General features: G+C 48.8%; 1 long non-coding RNA gene across 2 annotated transcripts in view; it reads right to left on the bottom strand.

The window, feature by feature from the left end:
* The window catches only part of LOC147729614 (uncharacterized), a 29,513-nt gene extending 11,559 nt beyond the window's left edge, over positions 1 to 17,954 (bottom strand). Inside the window, exon 1 of one of the 2 annotated variants that reach the window (XR_015308335.1) lies at positions 17,699 to 17,954. This is a non-coding gene — a long non-coding RNA (uncharacterized LOC147729614). The remainder of the gene's footprint in view (positions 1 to 17,698) is intronic. The other variant, XR_015308336.1, reaches the window with a different exon arrangement.
* Positions 17,955 to 20,533: the final 2,579 nt, after the last annotated feature.

Genomic DNA, 20,533 nt, shown 5'->3' with positions numbered 1-20,533 from the left:
TGTTCTCGTTGATCAGTTATGTTTGGCCCTGCAGGCAGCTTTGATTGAATGTTCCCCCTGCTCTTCTCTGCGGATGCGCAGGGTTTTGGCAAGGAGGAGGTTGGTTGGCAGCTTTGATTGCTGGGACCTGCGTTCACACAAAGGCCCTTTGTAGATAACTCCCCCTCCCTCCCCCCGGCCCCCTCAAACATTGTGCAACCTTCACGGCTCCGTCTTGCACTTCCTTCTGCTCCGCCGGAAGTTTCACAACTATCAACCGCTCAGGACAAACGAGGCTGTTTCACAACAGCTTCTCGGCTGTTACCATCCTCACCCGAGGTGCGCTGTCATAGGTTCTGAAAGTAGGGGCGCAGGAATTGCTGCGGCACCCTCCAAAACAAGCACTAGCAAGGCCAATAATAGGTATTTCCTATGTGAGAGCCACTGGTTTTGGCAATGTCTTTTAGTCATGTTCTACAGCATTGTTCAGTATACTTAAAAATGGAGCGGTATGGCGTAGAGTAAAGTGGCGTAGAGGAGAGTGGCAAAGTGGAGTGGTTTCAGTAGAACCACATAGAGTGGAGTTCCATACAGTACCGCAGCATAGAATATGTACAGTACAATGAAGTGGAGTGGCGTAGAGTGGAGTGGCGTAGAGTGGAGTGGCGTGCAGTAGAGTGGTGTGGAATAGAGCAGCATAGAGTGGGGTGTAGTACATTGAGTGCTGTGGCATGGAGTACAGTAAAGGTGAGTGTAGTGGCGTAGAATGTAGTGGCATAATGAGTAGTGGCGGCAAATGGAGTGGCATAGAGACGAGTGGCCAGGAGTGGCAAGGAGTGGAGTGACATAGAGTGGCGCAGAGTGGCATAGAGTGTAGTAGCATAGAGGAGAGTGGCACGGAGTAGAGTTGAGCGGAGTACAGTGGTGTAGAGTGTCTTGGCATAGAGTGCCATTCTGCGGAGTGGTGTAGAAGTTGGTAAAGTGGTGTAGAGTGGAGTTGTGTAGAGTATAACACAGCTGCAAGACTTATCCTCGGGATACCCCAACATGAACACATCAGCCAACACCTGCGTAAGCTCCACTGGCTACTCGACGAGAAAAGAATCCCCTTCAAGACTCTCGCCTACGCTTACAAATGCCACACAACACTGGACCCCAATACCTCAACGACAGAATCACCCTCCACGTACCCAAACGAAACCTCTGATCCACCAACCTCCTCCTCGCCAAAACCCTGCGCATCCGCAGAGCCAAAGCAGGGGGAAGATTCTTCTCATACATCACAGCCAAGAGCTACAACGAGCTCCCCGCTGACATCAGACGTGCCCCCTCCATGAACACCTTCAGGAAGGCTCTGAAGACCTGGTTTTTCGAATGAAATGGACCTGCTGACCTCCCCTCCCCCCATCGCCTTGAGACCTTCACGGGTTAGTCGTGCATTTATAATTTCCCTGATTGATTGATTGATTAGAATGGCATAGAGTACAGGGGAGAAGAGTAGAGTACAGTGGAATGGTGTACGGTAGAGTGATGTAGAGTGAAGTGATGTAGAGTGAAGTAGCATAGAGTTGAGTCGCATTGAGTAGTGCAGCTTTGGGTGTAAGTAACTCAAGTGTCAAAAGAGACAACAGAGAGGGTGAAATCAACATCAATGAGAAGCTGTTTGTCGATGTTATAGGTTGGAAAGCACATTGCATGTCCAGGAATAATAGTGTTGTGCTTATACATTTTGTTAAAAAGTGCATTGCAAAAGACAAGAAAGGACAAAGAAGACAAAGAACACGTGTACTTGGGAGGAGCCTACACAAGAAAGAGAGGGAAGCCTTCGGGAGCCAAGCAATCAAAAGATTGCAAATGAGAGTGACTGTGAAAGCAACTAAGCCCACTGAAAAGTAAACTATACGGCTTGTTGCACAGCACGTGGACTAGACTTGATAACCATGCTGGAGTTCAGAAGTAGAATGAGCAATAAAGATGCCTTTGATTTTGTTTTTCTCTTGACTCCTTTGCCTCGCATTCAGAGATAAAGATAAAATGTCAGGCTGTCTTCAGACAAATTGCTGCTTGAGAAATATTGCACGAATTATAAATATTTGATGAAACCTGATTTCCACATGTTGTTTGTGAGCTATTTAGTTTTACCAGTAAAGCTGCATGTCTAATCACATTTAGTAGGCATTTCAATGAAAAATGTGCTCTCTGTAAATGAAAGTGCACTACCACACCTTTGCTCAAAAATGCACCACGGGCTACATACCACACGGTTACCACTCTCCTGCTGAATGGGTGTTACACATTTGCCACTCTTGTTTTTGTGTGACACTTGGATTTTTCACAATTCCTATAATTTCAGTGATATTTCATTAATGGCAGCACCCCCACTCTGAAAATAGTTCCAGCACCATTGGGAGCCGTGTTCTTCACTGGACACTTGAGGGCATAGGTTGCTGCAGCACTTCACAATGGGTTGCGGTGTTTTGAACTGGTCAGTACCAGCACTTCTCTGTACTTTCAGCTCGTCCGTGCCAGCACTTCTTACAGGCTAGCTGTACTTTAAACTGGTCAGTAAACAGCTCTTCTCAGCAAGGCAACAGTACTTTCAGTCAGTCAGTACTAGCACTACTCTAGTGGGCTGCTCTGCTTTAAGCTGGTTAGTACCTGCACTTCTCTGTACTTTCAGCTTGTCAGTACCATAACTTCTTACAGGCTAACTGTACTTTAAACTGGTCAGTACCAGCTCTTCTCAGCAAGGCAACAGTACTTTCAGCCAGTCAGTAGTAGCACTTCTCTTGGGGGCTGCTTTGCTTTAAGATGCTTAGTACCAGCAATTCTCATAAGGACAACTATACTTTTAACTGGTCAGGATGGGCACTTACTTGCAGGGCTGAAGTACTTTAAACTGGTAAGTAGCAGCACTTCACAGAACTGCAATTGTAGTTTCAGCTGGTCACTGACACACTTCTCAGAAGGGCAGCTGTACTTTCAACATGTCAGTACCAGCACTTCCTAAAAGGGAAAATATCCTTTCCATCTGGTCAGTACCAACACTTCACACCAGAGTTTCCGTGCCTTCAAGTAGACTGTATCAGCACTTTTCTGTAGCGCTGTTGTGCTTTCAAATGGACAGTACAAGTACTTCTTACAAGGTAACTGTACTTGCAGCTGTCCAGAACCAGCACTTCAAAGCGGGCTGCTGGAATTTTAAGTGCATGGTATCAGCACTTCTCTGTAGGGCTGCTCTGCTTTCAACTAATCATGACTACGGGCAACTGGCCTTCAGTGGGTCAATAGCAGCACTTCTTAGAAGGAAACCTGTAGCTTCATCTGGTTAGTGTCAGCACTTCTCTGCAGGGCAATGACACATTCAGTGGGTCAGTACCAGCATTTCCCTGCAGGCCAACCATATTTCGTGGGATGAAAAAAGTCTGAGGGCGTGGGACATCTGTCATTATAGGCGTGGCTTAAACATATAAATTACGGTTCTGTGAGTCCAATAGAGTGCACCCTTAAAGGTAAACTGCTGTCTCTCTGAGCTTTCTGTTACTGCATACAGATATAGAACAATACTACTGACATACACCTCAGACCAGCCAGGCCTATTGGCTTCGTCAATGGGTGTCTCTGCGCCCTCTGAAGGACTGAATAACCATGTTTTATAAACATCTTTTTGAGCCACTGTGAGAAACTCGCACTGTCTTCAGCTTCAACTCCAGAGCTCTGAATCATGGGCTGTTATAAACACCCCGAGGGGACTCAGTTCAGAGCATGCACAGTACAAGAGAACGTGCCAAGCAAAAAAATATATAAAGCAAACGCTCCTATGGAGTACAGGATTAGGTAGAACATGAGAACATGTGAAATATTAAAAAGCAAGCTAACGTGTTTTTAATATAAATTGTTCAGGAACCTATAGTGTTTTACCAGTAAAGTTAAGGACATGAATATTGAACTCTAAAGGGACATGTTTCAGTCTCCATTTTAAATGACTGCTGGATCTGAGACTCGGAGGGACCCGGCCCTCTTACACCCGTCAGTACCAGCACTTCCCAGCAACGCCAACAGTACTTCAAGCTGGTCAGTACCAGCACTTCACCTCAGAGCTGCTGTGCCTTCACCTAGACTGTACCAGCACTTCTCTGTAGGGCTGCAGTGATTTCATGTACTTTTTTTTTGCAAGTTTTATATAACACCACGCAGGCAATGGATAGTTCCGCTTCTGAAAGAACTGGGGATGTGTCAGTGTCGCCAGCCTTTTTGGTCCTCCATCACTTTGAACTTATAGCGAAATCCATAGTCCACTTTCTCAAATTCTGTATTAGACATCGTACCAATCTTTGACAATTGTACAGCTTTTATGAACTGTGATGACTCTGATTAGGTTGGAGTAGTTGTAAGACAACTAACAAGCGTAAGCGTAATTGACACTGTACTTCATACGATGTTTTATAACCTACCCATGAAACTGTAAATATATGTACAACTAGATTTTAACAGACAATAATGTCAATTTGGTTTTATCTGTTTTCAAACAAACTATGCAAACAATGTATTTTATGAACTTTTATGGTATTTCGATAACTATGGAAAACCGAATAAAGAGAATTTGATTTGATTTATAACACTAGTGAAAGCGCTTATCAAAAGTGTAAAGAACTTAGAAAAGCCCTACTGCGAAAGGTGTTTGGCTCCTCCCACATGTCGATTGTCCTTTCTACAAGATGTTAGTGGACAGAAGTTGTGTGCTTCCACTGAAAAAGAGCGCTTGTATATGTCACGATCAATACAGTACACCGTCTTGGTTCGTTGGGAGCCAGTGATTAAGGCTATAGACATAATAGGTTCATTGGCACAAGGTATGTCAAAGGCTGTGGGTCTGTTTATTATACAAAATGTATGACAAAGACAGTAGGCCTGACTTATTTATAGTGAAATGCATATGTGAAAGTTATCGGCATTTCAGAAGGTTACTACAGATAGGTATCAGATTAGTGACGCAGTATTTCACATATCACAGTAGTAGGGCAGGGTTTGGGGTTGGCAACTGTAATTTTGCATATATTTGTAATTTGACTGTAGGCCTGAAGTTATCTTGTGGGAAAGCTTATACCCAATACAGGTAGCCTGGGTTGTTGATGGTGATAAGCCAGCGATGAAGGCAGTAGCATTCATTGTTTCATTTGGAAAAGTTATTCTAAATGCCATGGGGTTGACCTGTTAATTATGAAAAGATGAGACAAAGGTAGTAGGCCTGACATATTTGCTGTGAACAACATATCTTAAAGGTAATGGGCCTTTAAGGGTTGTTATCGCACCATGCAAAAGCAAGTAGAAAGGTGTTTTATTACATGGAATATCACTAATTATATTGTACTAGGCAGGGTTTCTCTATTGGATACCCCATCAAACAAATCATGGAGGGAGACGATTTACACTGTGATTATACTTCCGAGGCCTTGTTTGGGGGGGGGGGGGGGGGGGGGGGGGCCGGGTTATGTATTGCTTTATCAAATCTAATTGAGTACATATATGTAATTGTATGACAGTATGTCTGATGGCTGCTTGTGGAAAGGCCTATGCTCAATACAGTAGGCCTGAGGTGGTGATGGTGACAAGCAAATGTTAAAGGCGACAGACCGGATTTATTTTGTCAGTTGTAATTTTGTATATATTTATATTTCATGTGTATTTAGCTGTGTGTATGCATTTTAAAGTATTTAAGGTCTAGACTGGCAGAATGTGTTCTTTGCCAGCTTCTGGGAATAAAAAAATAAAATCATACAAAATACGTATATACATACCTGGAGTGTTTTTGGGTCAGCCCTCTTCGCCCATTGTTTGTTCGAGTGTCAGCTTATTTCAGCCACTGGCTCTTTTGCCATGTACGTGATGGCATTTCGAATGATCACATGTACACAGATGCCTCAAATTTAGTGCCCTTCAATAACAGTGCTGGTAGACAAGTCTTTCAGTTTTCAACTTCATCAATTATTTCCGTTTCCTACTTTTATTTTTATTTATTTTCTAGAGCGTCTGGCAGTTCCCCAGACTACTGAGCTACTCGCCTGTAGCTCAATTAACCTGCAGTGCTTCTAGACTATGCAGTGTTCTTGCAATGGTATTCTCCTTAGTGTATCACTGGTTCACCATTCCAAGATGGCTGAGACATTGCCTCTAGATGGGTCGCCATGTTAGAACTTTAAAACAATGATAAACTATACACAATACCATTTCGAGATGGCCAACCACCGTTATGTTTACCTTATTCTTTAATGCAAGCATTTTTTACACTTTTTTCTGCTTTTCTATAAATGTATCTTGCATATGTTTGCTTAAATTGAGTGTGTGTTTTATTGATCAGGCGTGAAATAATGCATTACCTCTACGTCCCTCGTCCTCGACCCAGTCATAACACATGAGGTATTCCACCCGACAGGAAACAAAACAGGAAACGCTTTTTAGACTCCACCCACCCTCCTGTCAGGTGCTATATTACACCTCACCACCAGAAGCAAATCCTGTTTTGTTTCCTGTCGGTCGGAATGCTGATGGGTTACGCTGGGGTGAGTGCTGGGCACTTACCTACATCAGGAGTCCTGTGGTGTCTTCCTTGGCGGGGCCTTGGGGGAGCTCATGGACCGACGTGGGACCTTTGTAAATCCGGGCTGCTGGGCTTCCTGGGCTTTCCTCCAGTCGGGGACCCTGGGTTGCGGGGCTTCTCGGGTCCCCGTGGATTTCCTGTCTTCGCCTCCGCTTTGGTTCCAGGGCTGGTCGCTGCTGGGAGGGGCAGTCGGCTGCCCGCGCGTCCCTCGCTTGCCAGTGATTGTGGGCGGGACGCGCTTTCTTCCGCTTCGCTTCTGCCGGCCCCTGTTTGGCGGGCGCTGGGTGGCGGTGTTTCGGATTGCCGGAGACCGGGTGCATCGGCCGGGTGAGGAGCCCGTGTGGGGAAGCGGGACGCTTCCGGTTGTTTCCTCAATTTGCTCCGTCTGGCATGGTCGGGAGCCCGGGTGGGCTCCGGGATCCCTGACGTTCACCTGAGTACCGGGATGGCGCGTCCTGATGACGTCATCGGAGCGTTTCAGCTGGAGTGCCGTTTCTGCTTTCCTCATTGGCAGTTGCTTGGAGGCTGCTTTCTGCCCCTCCGTTTGGATTTCGAAGTGGCTGCAGCTGCGGGGGTGAGTGTTTTAGTTCCTATATAATGTCCTGGAGTTCAGTTTGGCCTGTGACGCCTTGGTGTTGCTGTGTTTGGCGTGTTGCTGTGTTTCCTGCATTTGCTGTCGTTGCTGGTCATGGGGAAGCACCACAGGAAGAGGAAACATGTCTCTCCTGTTCGGTACTCTTCCTCCTCCTCTGCCTCCTCCGACAGTGGGGATTCTGCGCCTGCTGGTCGGCGTGCTGGTCAGGGGGGCTCTGGACGCCTGAAGCGCCTGCTGTTGGAGACTCTGTCCAGTCTCAAGGCTTCCAAGAAGGGTGCAGGGGGTCGCTCTGGGGAGGCTGCACCCCTGTATTCGGATATTTCTTCCGCTGCTTCCTCTGATGAGTCTACTTTGGGTGCGTTGGATCTACAGGGCAAGTACATCTCGAGGGAGTTGATGCCTGATCTGCTTTGCCATGTGCGGTTGAATATGGGGTTCCCGGTGGAGCCTGTGCCCAGTACCTCCCAGGATACTGTGTTGCCGCAGTTTCGGAAGCCTGCGTCCTCTTCTATGCCTGTGCACCCGTTTGTCATGGATGTCCTCCTTAAGGAATGGAAGGACCCGGACCATATTTCTGTGCCCAGATTCATGTCTAAACTGTATCCTTTGCAGGTTCTGGAGGTTGCCCTGCCTGATTCGGTGCAGGTGGATTCTGTGGTTGCTTCCCTGGTTGGTCGTCCCTCCATGGCTGATGATAATATCCTGCAGGATGGAGTTGACAAGAAGATTGACTCTGCTCTTAAGAAGTCCTATGCTGGCTCTCACCTGGCTCTGCGGTCGGGAGTCTATGGGGCTTATGTGGCGCAGTCCTTGCTGGCTGACTTCAGGACTTTGTTTTCTGCTATGCAGGAGGGGATCAGTTGTCCTGATTTGCTGGAGTCGAAGGAACGTCAATCTGAGTTCCTTTCGGACATCGCTTTTGACTCTGTCAGGGCTTCTGCGTTGTCTTGTGGTTCCTCGGTGGCTGCCCGTCGGAACTTACTGCTGAGAGGTTGGAAGACTGATGCTGCGCAGCGTTCTATGGCTTTGAGGTTGCCATTCTCTGGTACTCAGCTTTTTGGGGACGCCCTGGAGACCAAGCTGCATAAAGTCTTCAAGGAGAGGAAGCATTCATTGTCGTTCCGTCAGCCTGCTTCTCAGAAGGGTTCGTCCTTCTCGAATGCCAGGTCCTTTCGCCAGCCTTCCAGGTTCCAGCAGTCCTCGTTTAAGGGCCAGCGGGGGGCTCGCAGGTCCTTTCCTCGGAGGTTCCAGAAGAAGCCCCAGCCGGAGGGGGGGTCGGGGGCTGCTCGCTCCTGACTATTCCGTTCCAGTGCCCGCTCTCGCTGGGGGTCAGTCCGCGGTTGGTGGGAGACTGCGGCTGTTCCTCCAGGCTTGGCTGGTGACGACATCGGACCAGTGGGTGCTGGATGTTCTTTCACGGGGCTACCGGATGGAGTTCCTGTCCCCACCTACTCCCTCGGGGTTGGTGGTGACCCCTTTACATGCAGACCCTGCTCGCCGGAGGGCGTTGCTGGAGGGTGTTGGGTCTCTGTTCGACAAGAGGGCGATTGTCCCGGTTCCGTGCCTGGAGCGGGGACTGGGGAAATATTCAATTGTCTTTGTGGTTCCGAAGATCACGGGAGGGTTCCGTGTTGTCATCAATCTTCGTGCCTTGAACTTGTTTGTTCAGAAGTTACCTTTCAAAATGGAGACGCTGCAGAAGGTGATTCCCCTGATCCAGGAGGGTTGGGTGTTCACGTCGCTGGATCTCCAGGATGCCTACCTGCATGTCCCGATGGCGTTGGAGGATCAGAAGTTCCTTCGCTTCTGCCTGGATGGTCGTCATTGGCAGTTCTGCGTCCTTCCTTTCGGTCTCCGGTCCGCCCCCAGGGTGTTCACCAAGGTGGCTGCTCCCTTGGTGGCCCATCTCCATCTCCTGGGGGTGTCCGTGTTTCCTTACTTGGACGATTGGCTGCTCCAGGCTCCATCTTCGGAGGTCATGTCTGTCCACCTTTCATTGACCATGCGTACGCTCGAGGACCATGGCTTCCTGGTCAATCTGCCGAAAAGTCACCTGGACCCGTCTACTCGGCGGACCTTCATTGGGGCTGTGTTCGACTCTGTGATGGGCAAGGTTTTTCTCCCGGAGTCCCGGCTTCTGCGTCTACAGTCCTTGCTGGGGACATTGCTTTCCAGGAGGTCTGCTCCTCTCCTGCAGTGGTTGGTGGTCCAGGGTCACATGTCTGCCGCTGTGTTCACGGTGCCCTGGGCCAGGGCCCATGTTCGGCCGCTGCTGTGGCATGTTCAGCGTTGGGTGCCCTTTCCTGTCCTGGACTTCTCGATTCCTGTTCCGGTGACCCCAGGGTTGGTATCTGCTCTCCAATGGTGGCTGGATCCCTCCAATCTGTCGAGGGGCATGTGGTTCCATCCTCCGCCTCCTTTGATATTGACGACGGATGCCAGCGCCTCCGGTTGGGGGGCGACTCTGGGTCCTTGGGCGATCCAGGCACGTTGGCTTCCTTCGGAGTCGCACCGGTCTTCGAATTGGAGGGAACTGTCGGTGGTGGAGAGGGCCCTTCGCCTTTTCAAGGATCGTCTTCTGGGATGCAACGTGTTGGTGAGGTCGGACAACACGGTGACTGTGGCCTACATCAACCACCAGGGCAGTACCCGCTGCCTTTCCCTGAACTTGGTGGCCTGTGCCATTGCGAGTTGGGCCGAGTGTCATCTGGTGGCCCTGTCTGCTCAACACATCAAGGGTGTGGACAACGTGGTGGCGGACTCCTTGAGTCGGAGGTTCCCGTCCTCTATCACCCTGTGCCTGTCCCCTCGGATTTTCAGGTCCCTGTGCCTGAGGTTCGGGACTCCGGTGCTGGATCTCTTTGCCTCGCTGAAGGACGACCTGCTTCCCCTGTTCTGCTCCAGGACTCCGGAGGAGGGGGCTTGGGGAGTGGATGCCTTGACCGTCCTCTGGCCTCCTTGGTTACTCTATGCCTTCCCCCCCTTTCCTCTGATCCCTGCTTTCTTGCTGAAGGTTCAGCGGGTGGGGGCTCAGGTGGTGGCTGTTCTGCCTTATTGGCCTCGCCGCTCTTGGTTCCCGCTTCTGCTGCGGCTGGCGGTGGGCCTCCCTGGATCCTGCCCCGCTACCCGTCTCCTCCGAGTTGCCGGTCGTCCTCGCTGTTGGTGCCTCTCACCTTGGCGGTCTGGAGGTTGAACGGCTGTCTCTTGGGGTCCGGGGTTTGCCCGATCACCTCATCACTGTGATGCAGGCTTCCCGTAGGAAGTCCACGCTTACATCTTATTCTAAGCACTGGGTTTCCTTCTCTTCTTGGTGTGCTTCCATGGGACTGTCCCCTGCCTCTTGTGCAGTTTCCTCTATTCTTCAGTTTTTTCTGGATGGGTTTCACAATCACTTTGCTTTGTCCACTTTGAAGGGTCAGTGGGCTGCTATCCGGGCATTTCGGGATCCTGATTCTCTTTTGCCTTCGGATGGCTTGTTGGTTTCCCGTTTGTTTCGGAGCTTTTCTCTTTCTGCACCTATGGTACGTTCCCCGGTTCCTCCCTGGGATCTTTCTTTGGTTTTGGGTGCCTTACAGTCGCCCCCTTTTGAGCCTCTGGAGTCTGTGGACTTGAAGTTCCTGTCCTTCAAGGTGGCCTTTTTGGTCGCTGTTACTTCGGCTCGGAGGTTGGGCGAGCTTACAGCGTTGCGCTGTTCTCCCCCCTTCTTGAGGTTTCTGGACGACGCGGTGGTCCTTGCTTTGGACCCCGGGTTTCTACCTAAGATTCGTTCCAAGTTTCATTCCTCCCAGGAATTGATTCTTCCTTCTCTCTGTCCTTCTCCCTCCTCGCCCTCTGATGTCTTGCTCCATTCTTTGGATGTCAGACGGGCTTTGTCTATTTATGTTGCTCGTTCTGCTGTCTTTCGGTCCTCTGACTCCCTCTTTGTTACCTTTGGTCTGGCTGGTAGGGGTAAAGCTGCCTCTCGGCTTACTTTGGGTCGTTGGATCAAGGAGGTGATTTCCTTGGCTTACCAGGGCTCTGGTTTGCCTTGCCCTTCTGGTGTTCAGGCTAGGTCTACCAGGGGTGTGTCTGCCTCATGGGCGGCTTTCCATGGGGTCCCTCTGGATGAAATCTGTCGGGCGGGGACCTGGGCGTCCGAGTCCACTTTTGTGCGACATTATCGCCTGAATTGTGCTCTTTCGGGCCGCCTGAATTTTGGCTCTGGGGTGCTGCGTGCGGTGGGGGTTCCTCCACTTGTTTGATTTGGTTTCTTAATAAACTATGTCTTGCTGCACGCCTTTGTGTCTGTTCTTGTTTCTGGTTGTGGTGTGCCAAAGGCCGTTGGGGTTGCTTTGGTATGCCTCATGTGTTATGACTGGGTCGAGGACGAGGGACGTAGAGGTAATGCCTGGATTACTTGAGGTAATCCCCATTACTCTTAGTCCTACTCGTCCTCGACCCAGTCATACAACCCGCCCGCCCTCCCTTGCCGGGCCTTTGGTGCTTGGTACATCAGGATTTGCTTCTGGTGGTGAGGTGTAATATAGCACCTGACAGGAGGGTGGGTGGAGTCTAAAAAGCGTTTCCTGTTTTGTTTCCTGTCGGGTGGAATACCTCATGTGTTATGACTGGGTCGAGGACGAGTAGGACTAAGAGTAATGGGGATTACCTCAAGTAATCCAGGCATTGGGGGTGAGTGGGTGAAAGCAATAATGAGTCTGAGACTGGAAGGATGCATGTGTGGAAGAATGAGCTACAGGGCGCGTGTGTGATGAGTTAGTGAGTGAGTGCCTAAACTCATCAGAGTTTGAATAGGCACTTTCAGTTATAAGTCAAAGAGTGGCATTGCCAATGCCTGTTGCCTTCAGCGAATACAAGCATGTCTCAGAAACGTTTCTGTTCTACAGCATAGACATCCTCAGTACAGCACCACGTGCAGTTCTCAGGTGCGGGCCTATGCCTTCAGTTGGAGAGTACCAGGACGTTTCTGCTGTGCTTTCCTTTGCGTAATGGGAAGGGGTCCCAGTATTTAGGAAAACATTTAACCAAAAGGATGAAACATACTCAAACAAACATGAATTCAGTCCGCATTGTTTAATTCACAATGGGATGATACATAGAATATGTAAACTTTTCACAATGATTAAACCGTAGTTATTCGTAACAAAATGTTACACCAGATTCAATACCAGCAGGAATGAGAAACAGGCCCTTCAAACCTTAGCACGCAATACCCAACTAGTAATTAAACCAGCGGACAAGGGTGGTGCCATTGTGGTACAGGATGTTGACTCCTATGAATCTGAAGTTCTTCGTCAATTGAACGATGTCACCAGTTATCAGCCACTGCGATCCGATCCAACACAAGCAATTGCCCGGGAGATTCTGGAAGTAACTCAAGCTGGTCTTGATCAAGGGTTTCTATCGGAATTGGAGTTCAATTTTTTGAACAAGCCACATCCACGTTTGGCCACTATCTATACCATTCCGAAGATTCACAAATCAATGACGCAGCCCCCTGGACGCCCGATTGTGTCTGGGTGTGGTTCCATCCTTGAGCCCCTTGGCAAATATATAGACTTTTTCATAAAACCTATTGCTGAGGCGACTCCAGCGTATCTGCGTGACACCATGCACACCATAAATACAGTAGAGGGACTACCTTTTGATGTGGACCAACAACGACTAGCCACCTGTGACGTTGTATCGTTATATACGTGCATTCCTCAACAGGAAGCTTTAATGGTTATTACACGCTGCCTTAACCAACGACCAGCTCCTGTCCAAGTACCCACTGAATTTATCGTGGCTTTGTTGCGAATAGCCATGACTAAGAACTTTTTTATTTTCAAGGATAGATTTTACATCCAAACGTCTGGAGTAGCTATGGGGGCTCCCTTTGCTCCAGACGTAGCCATCTTGTACATGGCCGCTTTTGAGCAAGATACTGTCCTAAGTCATATCAATCCCTATAGAGACCACCTCAGTCTATGGATGCGTTACATAGATGACATCCTACTGGTATGGAATGGAGATATGGAGGGATTAACGAATTTCTTCGGCTGGCTGAATGAGCAGTCTCAATTCTTAAAATTTACGATTCAATCGGACAATCATCAGATCAATTTTCTTGATCTCACCATCTATGAGAACTCTGGTCAACTACAGACCACGCTGTACCGAAAACCAGCTGAGAGAAATTCACTTCTGCATTACGACAGCCACCACCCCCGAGCTCTCCGAGATAACCTACCGTTCGGGCAATTCCTTCATATCCGTCGGAATTGCTCCAACAAAGACCACTACTATACGGAATCAGAGGAATTGAGACAAAGATTGATAAGCAGAGGCTATCCCAAACAACTGGTCAAACGAGCCAGGAAAAGGGCCTGGTTTTACCCTCGTGAAGAACTACTGATTCCAAAGACAAATGATGAACAGTCTGAACAAAGAATTGTGTGTGTGACCACTTTTAATACGAAGAGCAACAAAATAAAACGCATAATTAATCACCATTGGGAACTCATATCGGACGACATCCAGCAAGCTGACCCGCCACTACATGCTTTCAAAAAAGCAAGAAGTGTTAAAGACCACGTGGTGCGCTCATTTCTACAAACACCAGAGGACCCCACCATCGCTACTCTATGGAATCTACCCCCAATTGTCGGCCACTTCAAATGTGGTAGCTGCAAAGCATGTGAAAGTACTATCCAGACAAAGGAATTCACATATCGTCACCACAAAATCTCAATCAAATCCCACACCAACTGTAACTCTGTGAATATCATCTACGCCATTATTTGTCCATGTCAACTGATATACATTGGCCAGACTCAGCAAAAAGCAAAGGTGCGGATACTCCAACATATGAGTAGAATCCGATGTCAAGTACCAGGCGCACCCTTGGTTGACCACTTCTCAGCAGCCGGACATTCACCTGAGAGCTTAAAGTGGGTAATTATTGAAAAAGCCAAACTTGGCCCCCGGGGGGGGAACATTTCAAACATCCTCAACACCCGAGAACTAAGATGGATGTTCACTTTTGACTCAATTGAATCTGGGCTCAATGAACAGGACAGTTCCTTCTCCCAACTAGCTACCTTACCTTGAAGTCATTCGTTTTCATAGCACAGATGTCCTTTACCCACATGTGTGAGGTACGCCATCTGCATAAAGTTATGGTAAGTGTATGTCATAAACAGGTAGTACTGACAACTCTATGATCTGTGTTATCGACTATTCTCAAGCCCAACTGAGTAACAATTGGCTCTGTTATGTGGTCTTTTACCCTCATGTGAGAGGTACACCACCGTGTGTTTAAGACTTCACCTTTTATGTATGGTCAATAGTAATGACAAACAAGTCACACTATCCAGCTGAATGTTCAAGCCCAACTGAGTAACAATTGGCTCTGCTATGTGGTCTTTTACCCTCATGGGAGAGGTACACCACTGTATGTACGATATGACATCCATTAATATCATAGTGTGTTTAAGACTCCACCTTTTATGTATGGTCAATAGTAATGACAAACAAGTCACATTATCCAGCACAATGTTGAGCACATATCACACCAAAAAGATTAAGTAGGCGGCAATCCGGCACCCAAACCGGATATATTAGTTCACTTTATAAAGAAAACACACGGTATCCATCTGGTTACCTTTAAGACTGTGACGAGGTATGTTGGTCTGCACCTTGATGTGTTAGGCTATGCCGCCCTTTGAGCGTTTTTAAAAAATCCACTTGTGCATTCATCGTAATTATATAGTGCTTAGGTCTATAGCATTGTTAAATTATATTAACCATATAGCATTAAACAATGTATGCCATATGTAGGATTGTCACAACGCGGCATGATCAGTTAATCTAATTTGATATGTAGATATCATATAGACCGCTCACTTCAGTACATCATCAAGCCTTAATAATTAGTGACTCCAGCTTGTTGGTTTATTGCTCCTATTACATGAGGGCATTACACCTTGGATATGTCTAGAACTGACTCCACACGATACCGTGAGAATGGACTTTCACACTACTCCACTTAGTCTTGGGAGTCTTTCCACTGTGTCCACGGCATGAGTCAGTCACCACGTGACCTTGTCTCCTTGGTTACAATCCGATACCCGGAACACTGCCTCGTCATTTCAATTGAGAGCAGCGTCGGGAACCGGATTCATTCCTTAACCGGTAAGCGGGCTTTCCTGACTCCTGAGGGCTCCTACGATCTTTTCGACTACCCGTGCAGGCATTTTTACGCTAATGCCCCTGCACCTTTCTTTATGTCTAGACTCATTCGATCACCCTAGAACACGATCCCCGCGGGACGTGTCCTGAAGACGGCTTGCTGGTGAGTTGTCTGACTCGGTCCCTTAAAACCAATTAATTAGACTGTTTGATGTTTTTATGAGCTTTCTAATGAGTGTAATTGTTTCATTTTGTTAGACTGCACAGTACCGGTGGTACCAGGAACCCCTCCGATCTTCTAACATACTAGTAACACCTCGGCTATACTACGGTGAGTTACTCACCATGTGGTTAATTTATAGATGCGTTTCCAAGCACGGCCCCATCTCTGAATTTTGTCCTTTAATGTATCTTCATTAGATTCTCCTCAAAGTGACCCTGAATCTTCACCATATCGGGTCCTGTGTATACCACACCCGTGGTAAGTCTCAATCTGACATGTTCTCCCTTATTAACGGCATCAAGTATACCAAAGCATATACCCATTTGGAACGCACCCTGTGCCTTACTTATGCATTGGGGTTATTCCGGTGATTTTATTAATACTTCCTAGTGAGTGCTGACCTGTCCACTAGTGCGGATCAGGCCCATCTCCTTATGTTTTTGACTTTTTGATTTTTCACTCTCTAAATTACATTTATACTTCGACTAGAGTTAACTACATGCCATGACTTGCGCCGATAGTTAATTATCCCGTCCCTGCTAGTTTTGGCGTGACTTTCCATTATGTGGATGGTATGCATCGTTTTTTGAAATAATTTAGGGATACTCGCCCGTAATTTTAATACATATATTTGCATTCTAAATAGGTTACGTGTCCCCTACACCCTGGTCCTGATGAAGACCCCACCGCAAGATTAACATAAATATCTGCACGCCAGAGGGTCGAAACGTCGACAACTTACGGTTCTTCATTGTCAACTCCACACCACATTATTTTCATTCATGGAACATTAGGAGTATGATTTCTGTGTAAAAATAAGTTACATGAACCGGGTGGTCATGTTCTATGGTACAGATGTTGTAACCCTGTAAACCAAGTGTGAATTACTGATTTTACTATCACGTACGAATCCTTGCACTTTCCCTCACCAATTCCCAGCACTATTTCACAATACCCCCCTGTCCTTCCCTTTGGGGCACTACGAATAACTACGGTTTAATCATTGTGAAAGGTTTACATATTCTATGTATCATCCCATTGTGAATTAAACAATGCGGACTGAATTCATGTTTGTTTGAGTATGTTTCATCCTTTTGGTTAAATGTTTTCCTAAATACTGGGACCCCTTCCCATTACGCATTGATAACCCAGGTCCCCGTATTTCTAACTGGGTAAACCCCCTCTATAAATATTCTTGTGCTTTCCTTTGAACAGTGCCTGCACTTGTCAGAAAGACTGCTGCTGCACTTTCAGTTCGAGAGTACAGGCACTTTTCCACAAGATGGCTGGACTTCAGTGTCCTGTGTTTACAGCTGGACAGGACCAACGCATCTGGGCAGGCAGCTGAACTTCTCAGACTTTAACTCGACTGCTGTCCTTTAAATTAACCATTTGCTGCCCTCTCAGCAGAGTTTCTTTTCTTTCAACGGGACAGAGCGTGTGCAAGTGCTGTTAAGAGGACAGCGCCGGCTATTTCACCAGGGCTCCCGGGCTGGGGCACTTCCATCCTCAGCCAGGCTGCTGTATCATAGCTCAACCGCAGAAGCACCTCTTCTCTTCGGCATGAGCAGGGCAGGGGGGCCTTGAGGAGGAGGGTGAGTGGGTGTACGTGCAGCGGGGGAGTTGGGGCGGTGAACAGGAGTGGTGATCTAGCGACAACAGGGGGCTTCTTGGGGGAATCTTGGTTGTTAGGTGCAGTAGGGCACGATTGCGGTGCCCCGTGTGTAGATGGGTTGTCAGGCGGATAAGCTTGGGGTACAGCCTGTATCAGAGTGTTCAATCTGAATTCGAGGTGCTCAGACGAAAGTGTGGCGTTTCATGGAAACGGGATGAGTGACGCGTGTCCAACCTACGCCCTGAGATAACAGGCCATTGCAGAGAGACCCGGGGTGTGTCTCAGTGCCACTCGGCTGGGATAAGGGTGCAAAGGCTCTATGGGGTGAAGAGTCTACACGGGGGTCTTTCGGGACGGACATGAAGGAGGGTGCTCAGGCAGGAAGAGGGGTGTTCGAGCTGCAGAAGCCCTCAAAATGTGCCTGCGGTGCACAGTGCCGGAGCTGCAGAGAAGTCTCGGGGTGTGGGGGTGCAGCAGGGGTTCCCCGACCTGCGGTAATGGTGTTGGGGGTCTTACCTGCGGGAGGGAGCGGATATCTGGGCGCGGTAGGGGCCAGGCAGCGGCTGCGGAGCTCGGAGGTCAGACTGTGGCCAGACTCGTGAGCGGTTCCCACAGCAGACCCGCCAGATGTTGTTGGTAAAGCGGCGGCTGTGGGGCGGATTATCCCGCCTCCTCGGTAACAGAGGCTGGCATTGGCAGAGACTGCATCTGGGACATCCAATCAGCTGCAAGACCATGACTTGATGATGGGCGAGTCCGAGGAGCGGGGACAATAACAAGCGAAGTGGGCACAAAGTCCACCGGCGGGGACTGACCGGCCGAACGAGCAACTCTGGACCGGGCTCGGGCAAAAGCGGCCCGTTCCAGTTCAAGGCACACAGTGCCCATAGGGGCCTCAGCCATAAGATTAGCACGACCATAATCTGAACCGCACATAAACACTAATTGAATTTACTGTCTATTACGACTACCGCCCCAACACCCGCCCCTTTGAATCCAGAGAGTAGGGTACAAGGTCCAAAAGGTCCAAGTGAAGCACTGATGATGTCAGAGGTTTTGGCTTTTTTGAACGGGACAGTTTTTCTCAACATTTATTTTAGACACAGAAAACAAGTATCAGATAGCAGCAGACGTCTTACATGCACAGAACATGAACTGCATAGGCAGCAGCAGTGCAAGCCTCCCTCGCACACACAGAACATGTATTAAATTTGTACCAGAAGAAGTGCAAGCGTCCCTCGCGCTCACAACTGGAACCGCACTGGCATCTGCAGTGCAAGCTTCACTTGCACACACACAACATGAGTCACATGGGATTGAGAAGGACACGGTTATCTTGCACACACGAAACTGATATCACACTAGCATCTGTGATGCAAGCATCACTTGTACACACAGAACATGTATCACATGGGCTTCAGAAGGGTAAGCTTTCCTGGCACAAACAGAACTGGAACCACACTGGCATCTACAGTGCAAGCTTCCCTCACACACACAGGACATGTATCACAAAGGCATTAGAAGTCCAAGCTTTCCTGGCACAAACAGAACTGGAACCACACTGGCATCTACAGTGCAAGCTTCCCACACACACACAGGACATGTATCACATATGTATAAGAAATGCAACCTTCCCTCGCACACACAGAACTGGAACCGTACTGGTATCTGCAGTGCAAGCTTCACTTGCACTGGGTCGGACTGGCCTATGGGGAAACCAGGCAGTGTCCAATGGGCTGGTCTGACAGGTCAGTGTGTGGGCCATTTTTTGTCTGTTTGTGGGCCTGTTTTATGGTCTGGATTTCATTGTTGATTTCCCTGTTTTTACCCCAAATATTTCCTGTAGAAAACACAAATGCATGTAGTATACTCCCAGGTGACCCTCCCTCCCACTGAATCTCCTGGCCCGACCCTCCGCCATCTCCTCTGTGACCGTCCTGATCCTTCCAGAGGCGGTCGCTCCCCCACGCTGCTCCCCACCCCGACTGCAGTGGTATCGTAGCACTTGGCATTTGATCTGATTGGTGCCTCCTCCCATTCCTCCTCTTATTGAACTGTGCTGCTCTTATTTATCCGTGCTGCCAAATCGTTTTAATTTAATTAATGAAGACTCGCACACGCTCTTTTGTGACTGTTTACTGCCAGATATTAGAAAGCTACAATTCTGAAGCGCGCAGTCAGCGAGTCCGCATTGTGCCTAAATTATTTTATTGCACTTGAATGTATGATTGCATAGCATAGCGTAGTATTGCCCCAATCCAGTTTGGTTTGTTGCCAGCAGCCATCTTTACGTTTGTTGTTGTGCCTCCCTGCCCGGACCTACACCCCACCCTTGGCCTCCCAGCTGACCCTCCCTCGCCCCCGCCCCCTCCACCATCCATATATGACAGATGCTTTTGCGCGCAGCGTTCACGCGCAGTGGACGCGCCCCATGCGTGCCGAAGGTGGGCCAAAGGTAAGCCCGTCTACGCCCGTCCGCGCCTGGACTGCGCCCAGCGCCAGACACCCTGGCCCCCGCCGTACCCAGCCCACTAGATTCACATATGATGCCGCAACTCTCCTCCCCCTCAACCCCGGACGCACACCACAATGCTGCGAAGCCACCCCAGGACGTACACACGGTCCATTCGCCTGCCACACCTGCAAGTTCTCCTGTTTCAGGACCCACACCAAATCCTCTTCCTCCAAACACAGCTCCGACTCTAACCACCTGAAGTGCATCCTGCTGAACACCCGCTCGGTCCACAGACACGCTACTGAACTCTGGGACCTACTCGACACTGCGTCACCGGACATCGCCTTCCTTACAGAAACATGGATGAACACATCATCAGCACCCGACATCGCCATAGCCATACCGGACGCTTACAAGATCATCCGAAAAGACCGCACCAATCAAACAGGAGGAGGCATTGCATTCATCCATAGGAACACCATCAAAATAACGACCAGCTCCGACGATAACCTCGCAACTGCCGAACACCTCCACTTCCAGATCCACACCGACCCTAGGACCACACTTAGAGGCACCCTCATCTACAGGCCTCCAGGAACCCGTACTCAATTCAGCGATGACATCACTGACTTCGTCAGCCCACATGCCCTCGCCTCCGAGAACTACATTCTATTAGGAGACCTCAACTTCCACCTTGAAAACAAACACAACAGCAACACCACCTCCCTTCTGGACAACCTGGCCAATCTCGGTCTCAAACAACTTGTTGACACACCCACCCATGTAGCCGGACACACGCTCGACCCTATCTTCACCTCCAGCAAGCACATTTCCTTCGTTCGCACCACAGCTCTCCATTGGACGGACCACAGCTGTGTTCACTTCAGCTACAAAAC

The sequence above is a fragment of the Lissotriton vulgaris genome, chromosome 2_1, assembly GCF_964263255.1.
Source record: "Lissotriton vulgaris chromosome 2_1, aLisVul1.2, whole genome shotgun sequence".
In the NCBI taxonomy this organism is placed as follows: Eukaryota; Metazoa; Chordata; class Amphibia; order Caudata; family Salamandridae; genus Lissotriton; species Lissotriton vulgaris.
The sequence above is the reverse complement of the archived record's forward strand: the minus strand, read 5'-3'. Positions and strand labels throughout refer to the sequence as shown.